The sequence below is a fragment of the Polistes dominula genome, unplaced genomic scaffold (genome assembly GCF_049000335.1).
Source record: "Polistes dominula isolate Pdom_NZ unplaced genomic scaffold, Pdom_raw_medaka contig_32, whole genome shotgun sequence".
NCBI lineage: Eukaryota > Metazoa > Arthropoda > Insecta > Hymenoptera > Vespidae > Polistes > Polistes dominula.
The window spans coordinates 807,968-823,036 of NW_028300880.1; the positions used below are offsets into that span (position 1 = coordinate 807,968).

At 30.0% G+C, this 15,069-nt stretch overlaps 1 protein-coding gene and 1 long non-coding RNA gene across 2 annotated transcripts in view; one reads left to right on the forward strand and one right to left on the reverse strand.

Annotated features, from left to right (window-relative positions):
* LOC107069813 (homeobox protein araucan) overlaps positions 1-15,069 on the forward strand; it is a 121,792-nt gene that overhangs the window by 16,537 nt on the left and 90,186 nt on the right. The gene's annotated exons all lie outside the window — the stretch shown is intronic.
* The window catches only part of LOC149033549 (uncharacterized), a 106,497-nt gene continuing 100,623 nt past the window's right edge, over positions 9,196-15,069 (reverse strand). The window contains exon 2 of the long non-coding RNA XR_016177542.1: positions 9,196-9,559. This is a non-coding gene — a long non-coding RNA (uncharacterized LOC149033549). The remainder of the gene's footprint in view (positions 9,560-15,069) is intronic.

A 15,069-nucleotide genomic window follows, 5' to 3' on the forward strand; every position in this document is an offset into this window, starting at 1 on the left:
TCTTTTTCTTTCTTTTTCTTTCACGATGGTTGCGTTAGTTAACGTTTATGGTACCGCGAGTACGAGAAGCGGGTTACTTACGGATAATTACTTAATAACGGCATCTACCAATACGCTACTTCTTATTATCCGTAAATGGTGTTATATTTTTCCTGTATTTTTTTTTTGTTTTGTTTTGTTGGGTTTTTTTATTTTCGTTTTTTCTGTTTTTTTTTTTTTTATTTTCTCTTTTTTCCAACGAGTTATGAAATTCTTCGATTGGATCGTTCTTCATTCGGTTACTACTATGATTTTCAAATTGTAGATGCTGTTAAATGTTTTAATACGAAAGTATTGTAATTTACACATACACACACATATACACGTACATATACATACGTGCTTAATTAAAAGAAAGTTCAATTCGTTTAAGGAACGATTTATTAACAAGATGATATATTAATTACAATTTTCATCAAATTATATTATTTATTTGTAATTTCTAAAACCACTTAGAAACTTTTGACTATTTTTTAATATAAAAAACAAAATATATATATGAATTTATTATAAATTTAACAAATCGTATTGATATGATTAATTAATTAAACATCTTCCAACGCATATAAAAATACATCAAATTCGTACACATTCAATTGAATTATTTAAAATTGTTTTACTTCTAATCAATGATTTATATTGTATAACAATCATAAAAAAAAAAATAATAACTAATCCCTCGTAATAGAACCCACATAAAATTGTAAATAAATAATCATTAAAAAAAAAAAAATCTTCTAATCAATAAATATCTACAAGGGGAGAAATATTTTTTCAACTTCATTATCAATACCTTTAATACCCGGCCACTTTTATAAGTACCCTTATTGATCGTATCAGAAAATCACATTAAAATACTGAGACACATATCGCGATTATAAAAAATGACTAACATACAGGATCCTGAACCCAAGAATAATAATTTCGAGATGGATACCAACAAGCGGTAAGAAAGAAAAAAGGAAAAAATAAAAACTCCCAAAAAAAAGAAAAGAAAGAAAATACGAAAGAGTGTGAGAAAGAGAGAGAGAGAGAGAGAGAGGGAGAAAAGAAATAAAGAAAGTAAACGCGGGGATAGGAATGGTGATGGTGGTTGGTTGTGTCGGGTGAAGGGAAAACGGGGCAAAGGAAGAAAAAGGTAGAAGGGGGAGGAAAGATATACGTTACAGGTGAGAGCGTGAGTATCGCGTGCTGCAAACGAGCCGGCAGCTGGTTGCTCTTGGCTACACGGTTCCTAAGATATTAATATGCGACTGACCGAGTGGGACCGATGCTTTAGCTGTTAAAGTCAAACCGCCATATTACGTCACGCTAAGAAACGTATACAGTATAATACTATAGTTGTAACTTAATACACTAGGAACCTAAAGTATCCAAATGAATAGGCAACCATAACTATTTCGATGAAGAACGTTTGTTTTGTTTTGTTTTGTTTTTTTTTTTTTTTTTTTTTTTATAATTATTTTACTATACTATTTAAATTTGTTGTAATTTTTGTTTATTTAGAAATAACCATAATAGGTCACGTTAAGAAATTTAAACTGTATAATTGTAACTCAATACATTGTAACCTAAAATATCCAAATGAATAGGGAACCATAACTATTTCCATACTACTATACTATAACCATAGTATTGGTTTAAATTCTTATTAAATTAATTTTGTATCATTCAATTATTTTATTCAAGTTTTTTTTTTTTAATATAATTAACAATAATAAATTGAATATTATTGGTCGTATGCAATATATTATTTAATATAATTATCAAGATTTAGTAAAAGAAATTAAAATATTTGTTATTTTATTAAAAAATTATACAAATAAGATGATAAGATATTAACGAAAACTGTAAAGAATATTTATACGAAAAGTTTTTACAACGATAATTCATTTATTGCAGAGAATTTCTATTAAGCTTTTTATATATTTGTAAAAAAAAAATGAAAGAATTTTTTCTTGAGTAGATATGATACTAAATTAGTATATATACTGTTTGTATGTGAGCCTAATTATAGCATACACTGCAATGAATCTATTCCTCGAAGACTATTAGGTGCAACCTACTATTAATTTTCTAATCACTACAGCATACTCGACTGAAATCATTTGAAAATCTTAGAAAAACGAAAAACAAATATTAATAATTTTTTATAGAATATCAAATCAATGCATTAAAATCTTTAAATATTTATAATATTATCATGTCAATTAAAATTTATCCAATAATTTATCATAAAGAAAATATTTGTATAATATTCCACCCACATATACACACACGTACATAAATAATATTTTAATATATATATAAATTACGTGTCACGTTGTTTGTCCGCAATGGACTTCTAAACTACTGAACCAATTTTATTCAAATTTTGCAGACTGTGTACAGTTTTATTCAACTTGAGAGATAGGATAGTTTATATCTTAATTTATAATAGATTGCAGTATAAGGTAATTCGTTGACTTAAAGACGTGTGTATCGGACTGATTGTGAGCCACAGCAACACGTGGCGGGGCACTCCTACTATAAATATAAATATATATTGCATTAATAACCATCATCTGAATACCACTACAAATAATAAACTTCAACACTTATACAAGCATACAAATAACCATGCTAAACCCCACCCCCAAATAAGGACACCTCCCAAATAATTGACAAGTTTTTTCCATATAGTCGTGACGTAAGATCCAACGATAAAATAAAGGTGCGAAAGAAAAAGAAAGAAAAACATCAAATCTCTCTCTGTCTGTCTGTCTGTCTCTCTCTCTCTCTCATCCCCTCTGACTCCTCCTCCCTCACCTGACGTTTCTCTCTCTTTCTTTCTTACGGTTGATCGTCCGGTTCTCGAAAGAGTATACTCGTTTATGCTCGCGAGTCCTTGGCCGCTTATAAGCGCGTCGTAGCGATTTCGATCACGCACGAGACGAGAGAGTCCGAGGTCTGGGTGATCGATGATCCTTCTGGCAAAGTTGCTCTTTTCAGAAGAAAAAGGATAAAATACTACGAAGAAAAAAAAAGAACAAAATGAAACATGAAATCTCTTCTCTTCGTTCTCCTTTTCGAGACTTAAGTCTCCATTGACAAACAATATCCATGGACGACACATATTGCGAAAACACTTTCCATGTTCATATATGTGTGCATGAGTTTGTGTCTTACTGTTTGTGTGTATCTGTATGTATTTGCTCTGTCTGCATCTGTATGTGTATGTGTGTATCTTCTTTGTCCAATAATGCATATGTGTATTCGTATTTTCTCTGTGTATTCGTACGTCTGTTTTATCTATGTATGTGTGTATCAGCTGTGTTTGTGCATTTAGGTGTGTCTGTTCTTTCTCTGTGTGTGTATGTGTATGTGTTAGTTCTTCAACGATCAAGGCACGATCGTGCTTAAACGATTGATAAAAGTGACTGCAGTGATCCATCATGGTGGTTCGGTTCGTTCAAGATCGACCGGCTCTGAGAAAAGAAGAAAAGAGTTAAAGTATAAAGGATAGAGAGAAAGGGAGAGAGAAAGGGAATGAGAGATAAAAAAGAGGGATAGCATCGACAAATTCACGACGACACCCGGTCTCTCTCGCAGGTAATTTATATTTCTCGAAGGATATGGGCGCTCCTACCCAAAATGACTGTCTCGCTACTTTAAGGTTGAACACTGTGAGAAAGAGAAAGAGATATTATGTAGAATAAGAGAGAAACAGTGGGTTGGGTTGGGTTGGGGTGTTGGTTGTGCTGGTGGTGAAGCGGGTGGGAGGGAAAAAGGGGGGCTTTAGAGTTGTGAGTTAAGGGGAGATGTTTGAAGTAATTATTCTTGACGATAAATTACTAACAACACCGTTGGTAACGCTGCGAGCAAGTTCGTAACGCGATAACGATCGAACGAAATGTAGTCCCTTCCTGAATGTTCCTTCAAAACGAATTGCGATCTTGGTAAGACTCTACAACGATCCTTCGAGAGATTCGTAAAGACTTTAAGAATATGTTTGTACTTGTGTTTGTATATATATGTTTCTCTTTTTGAAGTTTTGTTTTGATTGTTGTATGTATTGTTTTTTGTTTTTTGTTTGTTTCGGAATATATATTCGAGTTACTTTTGTTGAATTATTTTGTACAGTATTATCTGAAGTGATTTGAATCGTTACTTTTTTAGGTTAAGTTTAAATGGACGAAATTGTGACACTTGTGTATTAGGTTTTATGAATGTGTTTTAAAAATATGTTATTTGGTGTTCATTTGTTTGAAATGTAATTAACTTAATAGTAGAATTTGGTTTTGATTTTATTTCAAAGAATCTTGTATTTTTCTTTAACATTCGAACTCACAAAGTGAGTACTTAATATAAATTTGTATCTTTTAATATTGGCTTTTTTGTTTTTCTAAGTTTTACATAATACTTAAATGTGTATGTAACATTTGTAATGAATTCGTAAAGTTTGCTATTAAAAATCTCACAAACAATGATTTTCTTTTAAATGCTTAACTTCGCACCGTTGTCGTAATTATACATTAATCAGACGCTTAAATAGCAGAACGTTTAATGAATAGAAGAACAATGAACAAACATTTTCAAAACTATTAAGAAAATCTAAGTATTTATCACATACTCAAGATCATAAATCACTGCCATAAATGACACATAAAGTGAGTTATTTAAGTATTCGTTCAGCAGAAATGTAAATATCTATTTATTGCATTTCCATATTCATACTCTCGGGAAATACTTTATTTCTTTTCTAGATGCAAAATATGTACTTTTTCATTTTCTTTATTTAAAAAAAAGGTGAAAAATATTCTTATGATCAACAAAAAAACATCAAATATTTCAATGTTTTAAACGAGAGAATTATTATTTTTTGTTAAGTGTAAGAAAATTGATAGTAGCTCAATATTTTGGATGATTATTTTTTATTTGATATAATTGAAATAAATAAATGATTGGTATATTCATTAAAAGCAAACTGTTTTAATTTATCTGATGATTTCCATAAAGAATATCATCGTTTTTCTTTTACGTACTGTGACTCAATTTTATTTAAATTAACATTAACAATTATAATATTTTTTATTGCAAAGAACTAAAATATTGTTCAATTAATGTATTTATTTAACCATTTAAAGGCCAACATAATTTTCAAATAATTATTTTTCACGTTCACGAAATAAAATATGTAAAAACTATGTATCATAGGGAACTTAGACAGGTAAAAAAATCAGAACAAATTTGTCTTGTTCATACGTTTGTTGAATGTTTTTATAATTTTCAAATGATGTATCAATATATCGATATTTTATTAAAAAGTTGAAATATCTTTTTCTACACAAAATTCATTATTAATTCGTATTTATAATAAATTGATTTAATGTTACATAAATTGTGATTGTATAAACAAACATCTCACACAGATGATTACAAAAAATATGATTCTTACAATTAACAAAATATTTACTTTTTAATCTTTTTCAAAATGAATAATAATAAAAAAAAAAGAAAAAATGCAATAATATTTTTCACAAAGTAATCAAATTTGATTAAAACTCATTCTCAGTAGCAAGGTTTAATAAATGTAAGAGCAACGAGAGCCAAAGCTTTGGACGATGAAGAAAGTCTAAGGATTTATTGCATGCTTAAAAGCACGAATTACTGACATAAATAATACAAATATACAGGCACTTATGCATTTAAAGAGAGCATATCGATCACACGCGATACGACAAGCAAAAGGTGGTGGTTGTGGTGGTGATGGTGGTGGTGGTGGTGGTAAAGGTGGAGGAGGAACAAGAGGAAGATGAGAAGGAGGAGAAGGAAATAAGAGGTCAGAAGAGAAAGAGGGCCGAATCGTTTCATATATAAACATACAATATATATAAATACATATGTATATATGTATATATGTAACAAGAGGGGGCGGGTGAGAGAGAACCACTACGCCTACTCCAACCTGTTAACAAATATCCAAGGCGGGCAGTTAACACACGTTTACGATAATTTATCGCGGCGGCGTACCACGAGCGCGCATTATGTTCGACTCGAAGCGGTACACGTTTACATTCGCAATGCCGATATCGATGAGACCATTTAATCGGAAATATTTAAGGGGTAAACAACCCCTTTTCTTTTATTACCATTCTATTTTTTTTATTATTCATTTCATTTGCTAAAACTTTGAGTATCGTTGAAGTTGTTGTGTTGTTTTCATTTATTGTGATTCATTTTTATTCAGATTTTTCAATTTCATTTGTTTATATATATATATGTATTTTTATAATGTGTATATGTATTTTTGAAAAGTATACTATTTTTATTATTTAGTAAAGTACTTACTTGAATCTGGATCTTTTTTTTTTACTATTTTATTAATTTTTTCAGTTGATGAGATCATTTAATCGGAAATACTTAAGGGTAAACAACCCTTTCCTTTTATTTCTTTTTTTATAAATTTCAATTGCTGAAACTTTGAGAATCGTTGAATTTGTTATTTTTATTTATCGCAGTACAAAGTTTTATTCATTTTTTATAATCATTTAATAAAATTGTTTAATATATTCTTATATTTTATAAATTTATTTATTAATATTTTTATCAATAAGAAATTTTAATGAATTATCATTTAACTAAAATTTCATTAAATTTTGCAATTTTTAGAAACAAATTTTCAGTTCATTTGATAATACAATTTTCCTAACATTTAAACAACAATTTTCGAACAAAATTTCACAAAAATGCATTTTCTTTTTGTTCGTACAATTAATAAAACATATACAGAATAAACAGTCAATATAATTATGACAAAACAAATAAATAAACCTAAACCATTTTCAAACAAACAAAAAAAACATGAATAATTTCCTTAAACAAATTTAAATAAAAAAAAAAAAAAAAAAAATAAAACAAAAATGAGCAGAAAAGTTTGTTCTACATAAAACAAAAATCATGTTCATAAATTTCAACAATAACCATCGTCGAATTACAACGAAACTAAATACCGTATAATGAAGAAAATTCCCATAAAAAATAACAGAAAACAAAAAAAAAATAGAAAAGAAAGAAAGATTGGTAACATTGTACCAATATCGAAGCATAAATCGTGCCAAATGCATACTCTAATGGCACGTCCATTTTCATTAACAGAAGAATTGGCGATAATCTGGCAATAGGAAGAGTGAGAATACCTTGTCGATAAATTTTCCTATCGTCAACGTTCCCATTAACACGACTTTACGAGCTGTTTCACTATTCATTTGCAATGTTAATAGTCCCGCCAAAACGATAACGCATGTTAACAACTAAAATATATAAAGATAATATTTAAGAATAATTTCTCAATGTTATCTGAACAATTTTTTTGTTATACATAATCAGTCAACAATTTATTTATTCAATTTAATTTGTAAATGATAAATAAAACGATATCAAAAAAGAAAAAAAACAACATAACCCATAAGTGTAATAAATGTATCTGTGTAAAAGTATACTTATGCACACGTGTATGTATACGTTTGTATGTACATGTCTATTGAAAAAGTTGTTGTATCAGTGAAAAGATAGGGATTCTAATATTTTATTACTCAAAGGAATGCGATGAACGTTTGAATTATGTCGTTGGGTACTAAGATATTGGCGGATGTACTAACATATAGGATCGTTTCTAGTATGCGCCATTATATCTTGCTACTTAAGTTAAATTATCGTCCAGATGGTTATTATTAATGCTCACTAACGTTAATAATTACAGGTTTTCTATAACAGATAGCAATGAAATAATTTATCGCAGTTGCCTCGAGGCAAGAAAATGGAGGATCAAGAAACGACTCAACTTGAACATAAACAAATAAAGAAACTGTAAAATCAATTGATGCGAGTAAGTCAGAAAGAAACAGAAATTATGTAGTTTAAATCTCTTCAATACTACAGACCACAAACTTAACCATAAAGTTTTAAGGATTATGACGTTCCATTGAATCTCATATTTTTAAGCAACCAATAGTCTTCCGGGCTAGGTAACTTTGATAGAACGGCCTCATTAGAAACCATTTGGAAAGGTACTAACTATGCTTAGCAATAGTAGCTAATACACACACATATACACATACACACACACTACTTAGATTACTTTAGACTCGGTTGTTAAAGTGGTGGAACCGCTTGTACCGTTGACATCCCGATTTCCTCCCACTTACCGCTCATTTTAACGCATTCTCAGGTAATGGCCGTTCCTTGTAAAGAAGTTAATTGGTTCCTGCGACAAGCCATCTCGCGTACATACGTGTGTACCTAGGTACAGGTATATATAGCTGGTGGGGTACCCTTGGTAGGTACGTAACCTAGGTACAGACAACACATAACCAACGATCATCCTGCGTCGGCGTCGTTTATGCTCAGAGATGGACTCCTCACTTCACTTCACTTTACCTCAACTCAACTCAACTCAACTTAACTTAACTCAGTTCAACTTACCACATTTTACCACAACTCACCACACCTAGCTCATCACTTATCAACCCACCTCAACCCCTTACCCCTATTCCACTCTTCTTCTTGGGCTATCCTCACCCTCGGTCATCGTTGCATCAAAGCGCATTTCGTAGTTAGAGGATAGAGAACGTAATTAGAGGGCACAGGGTAAACGATTCACCTGCTTCCTTCCCTTCGATCCAAAACACCATTTTATTATCCTCGATATGATTAACTTCTACCGCTTCCTAAGATCCATGGATCCAAGAATATTAGGATTATTTTAAAGGTGGAATGGTTTCAAAAGGTTTTCATTATGTCTTGTTTTTTTTTTTTTTTTTTTCTTTTGACTTAAATTGTTCAAGGCGTTTACAGGAAAATAATCTTCATCCTGTGACTGATAATTCACACTGATTTCTTTCTTTCTTTTTCTTATTATTTTTTCGTTGATTAAATTGTTATAATTTGTAACCAAGAACTGAGAATATTATATTTTAATTATTGGTGTTTTTTTTTTAAATGAATTTCGATTTTTAATTACTGTTAAAGTTAACAGTAAAAAAAAATAAAATAAAAAAGGAATTAAAATTGACGCAACCTTGAATAACCCAAAAAGAAATAAAACTAAAAGTAACAAAGTTGCATGCAAAAAGAAATTATCTGAAGTAAAGAGGGTTGCATCAAGAACATATTACATTTAACTTTAAATATATTATTTTATTGTGGTCAGTAGGATCGTTCGGTTCAGTTAGGTGTTGGGTTCAGTTTGGTTCGGTTCGGTTCGGTTATATCGGTTTGGTTGTGTCGGCCGGTGGGCCGGTTTCGACTAGGTGCTACTCCTCCAGGTAATTTTCCTCGGATCTGCATATTTTAACACGAACACTTCCGTCGATCATTATCCTCGTTGAGAGTCGAGTGGCCTGCAGGTCCACCAACCAAAGCCACAACTTTGTTGCATACAATTGCAGGATGGCTCTCTCGCGTGTATCGCATGAACCTTGGCCACGCAAACGTCCCATTGGTTTAATCTCCTTTATGGAAAATCGTTGCACTTTGACCCCTGTACACATACATACAAATACAATCATTCACATCCACTTATTCTTATACACATAGGAACAGAAACATAAAATACAAATGTATTCGTCTTAAAACGATGAGAAATGAAATGGGTTAAGAAATATTAGATCTTAGAATTGAATCGAATTACAGATCATGAAAAGTGTGAATAATATGCAAATTATGTCATCCATGTTGGATAGATGAAGTTACGAATTATTCGCCCAATTGAATTTTAAGAACACATTTAAATATCATCTACCTACCTACGTTACATTACTTGAATACCTCTAAATACCTAACACGAAAATTAGATAAGATTAATAGTTACCTACATGATCGTTTAAAATATATTTATAGATAGGTTAGTCGGACTCTTGGCATAGTTTCAATATTTATTGACGGTTAAAATCGTACACGTACCAATCTCACGTAAATATATTTAAATGATGATGATGATGATGATGATGATGATGATGATGATGATGATGATGATGATGATACTAACTAGAAGTTTTCGTTTGTTACTTTTGGCACTAATTCTTAATGAACATTTATAAATTCATAAAAATAGATCCCTTGGCTCGTTTAACTTGACTATAAGGGAGAACCAGGTGTTAATATTTGTTTGCAAGACGGTTAGGTATATATCGGTTATCTTCTTGTTAAGCAAGATTAAGATTAACGAGGCATATGCATATGCATATACACACACTTTCCTGTATATACCACCCATTCTACTTGACCTAAGGAAAAATACATTTCTCGATAAATTGCTCTGATTAATACACCTCTGTTAGTACACCTTTTTTTCTTCTTTATATATATATATACGCCTACAAACTTAACACACCTAATTTATGTAAGCAACGCATTATTATACTCATATTTCTTCGTAAATTTTGTATAGAAGAAAGGTGAGAATTTATTTCAACATTAGTTTTCAATTGAATTTAAACAAGTTTTTTGTTTTATCGTTATACTATACAGTATTATCATTATAATGATCAATAATTGAATAACATTTTAATTGATTAATATGATTTTTATATATTTTGTTTTTTAATTCTCGTCTAATAGAAAGTAATTTTTTTTTTTTTTATAGAAAGTATCCTCACAAAATTTATTTTAGGTTAGAATTTTTTTAGGTTATAGATATGGATGGTAGAGGTAAGGAGTATCAAATGTCAGTATGAAATGACCGAAAAAAAAGTTTATTGTCAATAATAAAATAAATAACGATTTAATTAAACATTTCCTGGTTATTATCTAATATACACGGTGTGCGTTTAAACGAAACGAAAAAATGTTAAATGAAATGGGATTTAGAAATGGGCTTTCCTTTTTTTACTCGCATAAGTAAGAATTACGAGTTAAGTTCATCGAGTCATCAAGGTGATTTTTCTTTCCGTGATTTTAAGAAAAGGAACGGCCATTGCCTGACGATAATCGCAGGCATGATTTAAGCCTCGTCTCCAAGTTTCCTCGATGTTTAACTTCTTTATCGTTCAAATAAGTGCTTGCTAATTATAGTCATTACAATTAAGTTGTGCTCAAGTATATGGAGTAAAATATTTTCTTACCATAGAATCTGAACGATTTCCTTATAACCGTAACTTGTGATATTACATTTAGAATTTATTTATAATTATGAATTATTTTTCTTCCCTATTATTGTTATAAATATATTCCAATATAAAATTTAATTGGTTAATCTTTTACTTGTGATTGTCCTCTCAATTATTTCAATTTTATTTATTAGGGTTACGTCAAAGGTTTACTTATCAAATCTTATCAGTCGGGATCTTAGGATCATTTTTTTTTTATATAAATTATATATTTATTTAATATAGATAGGTTGAATTTATTTATTTATAAGATGATAGTAGACAAATTTGACAAGTATTATTTATTATTAAATGTTTAATAATAATTCTGCATTACGTAATTTAAATTAAATATAAATAGGTTAAATTTATTTATTTATAAGTTGATAGTATGAACAAATGTAATTATTAATATTTAATTAATGATCAAACATATTTATTTTCATAATTTTAAATATAATAATAAATTATTTGTTCTTTGAAATGTTCAACTTGAAAATTAATTCGATATATTTTCTTATTCAATTTGTTTATTATTAATGAAAAAAATTAAAAATAATTTTGACAAAAATTGATTATAAAATATATGAAAAGAGTATTTTCTTAAGAAATAGGATTGAATTTAGTAGTTTTGGGTACAAAAGCAAACCTCTTGAGTACGATCAATTTCTGTCTCTCGATGTACGATTCGCAAACGAGTAAAGGATATTAATACGTGCTAAGTTAATCGTCGAGGTAACTCGTTCGCAGCTGTGACGTCTTGTTAAACGTTCACGAATCCAAAGAAACGTCGTCAAAGGTAAGAAGAATTATCAGGAATAAATCTAAAGCTTAAGCTAAGATTTGCCACGATTCGATTTATTCGTTTTATTTCAATGTAATGCGATATCCTTGACTATTAAGAACTAGGATTTTGTTTGATTTTAATTATGGCTGATTTTCAATCGTCTATTTGTTCACTATCAACGATTCAAACCTTCATAAATATTCATTGTGTTTCATTCGATGAAATTAATTGTTTTTGACAATTGTTCAGTTTGTGAGACACTTTTGGATAGTTTTGTTATTTGTTGTTGTTGTTTTTTTTTTTTTTAAATGTTTCAAATTCATTTCTTTAAATTGAATTAAATTGAGTAATATGTAACAGTTGTCTAGTCTTTTTTTTTTTTTTATATTTAGTATAGTTTATTGATTTATCTTCTTATCTTGAAATAGATATATATGCTATAAATGAAATGTAGCAAAACCGGTATATAATCGATCATAATATCGATAATTAATTAAACACCGATCATGAAACCGTTTGAAATCATTCGAAAAGATAATTGGATAACAAATCTGAACGAAATTGATTCCCATATAAAATAAAAAAGAACAAAAAATAAATACGAACGTACTTATTCCCTTGAAATTTACCAAATTTCCCCTCAAATTCCTCAATTCGAAATAATTACTTTGCAACTACCTACCGCGTTTTCATTTTTATTATTGTTTTTTGTTTTACATATGAACAAAATATTAAAAAAAAAGAAAAAAAAAATGATTTTCACAAGTGTATAAAGTATGGCGACGTTATCTGTGTTGCGTAGTGTTTGCACGGGGTAAAATGGAAATGTGTGGCAGCGGGTGGTATAAGAAGGGGAAACCCCGTGGTTTGCGAAACCGTTTCGTTGAGGAACGTGATAGCATTGAGAGGAAGAATGAATGAGAAAGAAAAAGAGAAAGAGAGAGTGAGAGAGTGAGAGAGAGAGAGGGAGAGAGAAAGATACATCGAGGGAGCCATTCGTATTTGGCCCTTCCTTCCTTCCTTCCTTCCTTTCGTACTCAACCCTCTGCTTTTGGACCAACGCTTTTCGTTGAAAGCTCTTTTTTCCGCCCTTGCCACTGAAAAGAAGTAAGAAAAAAAAAAGAAAAAAGAAAAAAAAAACGAGAGGACTCCATTTACCTTCTACACTCGACGAAACGTTGTTTTTTTATTACCGCAACTCGGTAGGGTAGAATGAAACATTGAGGGGTGGTGGTGATGATGGTAGAGTGGTAGTTAGAAGGGGTGAGAAAGAAAGAGCTTTGATTTCCGTTTCAAGACAGATTTTCCATCCTGTGTAAGTGATAAGTCCTTAAGGGTGGTTGATTTTCAGTTGTTGGGGTGTGAAATTGTTTACTGTTTTCGTTGGAATTATTAGATACTTCGTTTCTCTTTTTATATAACGGTTCATTTATTTTTGGATGACTCAAGTATGAAATTGTTGACTCGACGGGGGTTGGGGTTATTTGAATTGTGATTTTAGGTTTTATTGGATAATTTTATTCTGTTATTGTTATATTATTGAGTTACATTTTGTCGTTTTATCATAAATATATTTTTATATATTATTATTTGAATATAATGAATGAAATTAATATATTATTTTATAATTATTACAATATCACATATTATTTGAATTATAGATTAAAATAAATATATTATTTTATATGAATTATAATGTAATATATTTTTTTAATTATAGAATGAAATTAATGTATTTTTTTTTTAATAATTATTACAATATAATATATTATTTTATATTTATTATAATATAATATATTATTTTTGAATTACAAAATAAAATAAATATATTATTCCATAATTATTACAATGTCATATATTATTTAAATTAATGTATGAAATTAATAAATTATATGAACGCGTTATACCATAGTTGAAATTTAAATATAAATCATAGTTGGAATTACAAAAAAAAAATTGCAATTTTTTAATAAACATAAATTACCAATCTACGATATAACATCATTTATACATATACATAATAATAAATTAAAACAATAAACAAAGCATTATCAAAAAATCTATCAATTTAAAAAATAAATCAGCCAAAATGAAAGATTTTAATTACAACCATCATCAATTCCAACTAAAACCATGATTTTCAATGAAGTGCAGTCGTTATTCCTTCAAACTAAACATCCCTATCCCTTTATTCCTACAAAAAAAAGAAAAATAAACCATCAAAGTGCATACCAATCCTCAACCCCATAAAAGTTAAAGAAATTCGTATTCCAGACCAAAGTCGGCGTTTCCTTTTCAAAGAAAACCGATCCGTTCATCTTCACGGTTACCCTCCCTCCCACCTCTCCTAACCATTCTTGCCCATACTCCAAAACAGAATCGAAACTAACTTCATGGAATCGACCAAAATTCTCTGACGATTCAAATTTATCGATCTTCCGTCGTTTCCCTTAAATTGATACACAAACAACATAGCATAGCGCAGCATAGTACATTCGTGTTCGTTTCTTCTTCAAATTCATTGAAGAAAAAGATAGAATGAGACAGAAAATAAGGGAACAAGTACCAACTTTACCAAAAAAAAATAAAAAAAAATAAATAAATTAAAAAAAAAAGACCAAATCCAAAAGAAAGTCCAGAAGATAAAAAGAAAAAAACAAGAGAAAGATAGATGGACAGTAAATGGGAGTGAGAAAGACGAAGAAAAGGAAGAGACAAACGTGCATAAGAGAAAGAGAAAGAGAGAGAGAGAGAGAGAGAGAGAGAGAGAGTACCGCTCAGCACCGCAGTTTATTTCGGTCGAGTTAATTAGTGTTGCCTCGCGAGGTTTACGGTTGACATTTCGTTGGTTGGTCGTTCGTTCGTTCGTTCGTTCGTTCGTTCGTTCGTTCGTCGTTTCATGGTATATAAAAGGGGATGAGGTTAGTGCCAGAAGAAGAAGAAGAAGAAGAAGGGAGAGTAGTACGGGAAGAGGAGGGGGGTTCCGTAGAAGGGAGACCGGCTTTTTTACGGCAACATACTCGGTCGGCCATACCGAAAGAAAAAGAGAGAGACAGAAAATTGAAGAAGAAGAAGATGAAGAAGAAGAAGAAGAAGAAGAAGAAGAAGAAGGGCTAA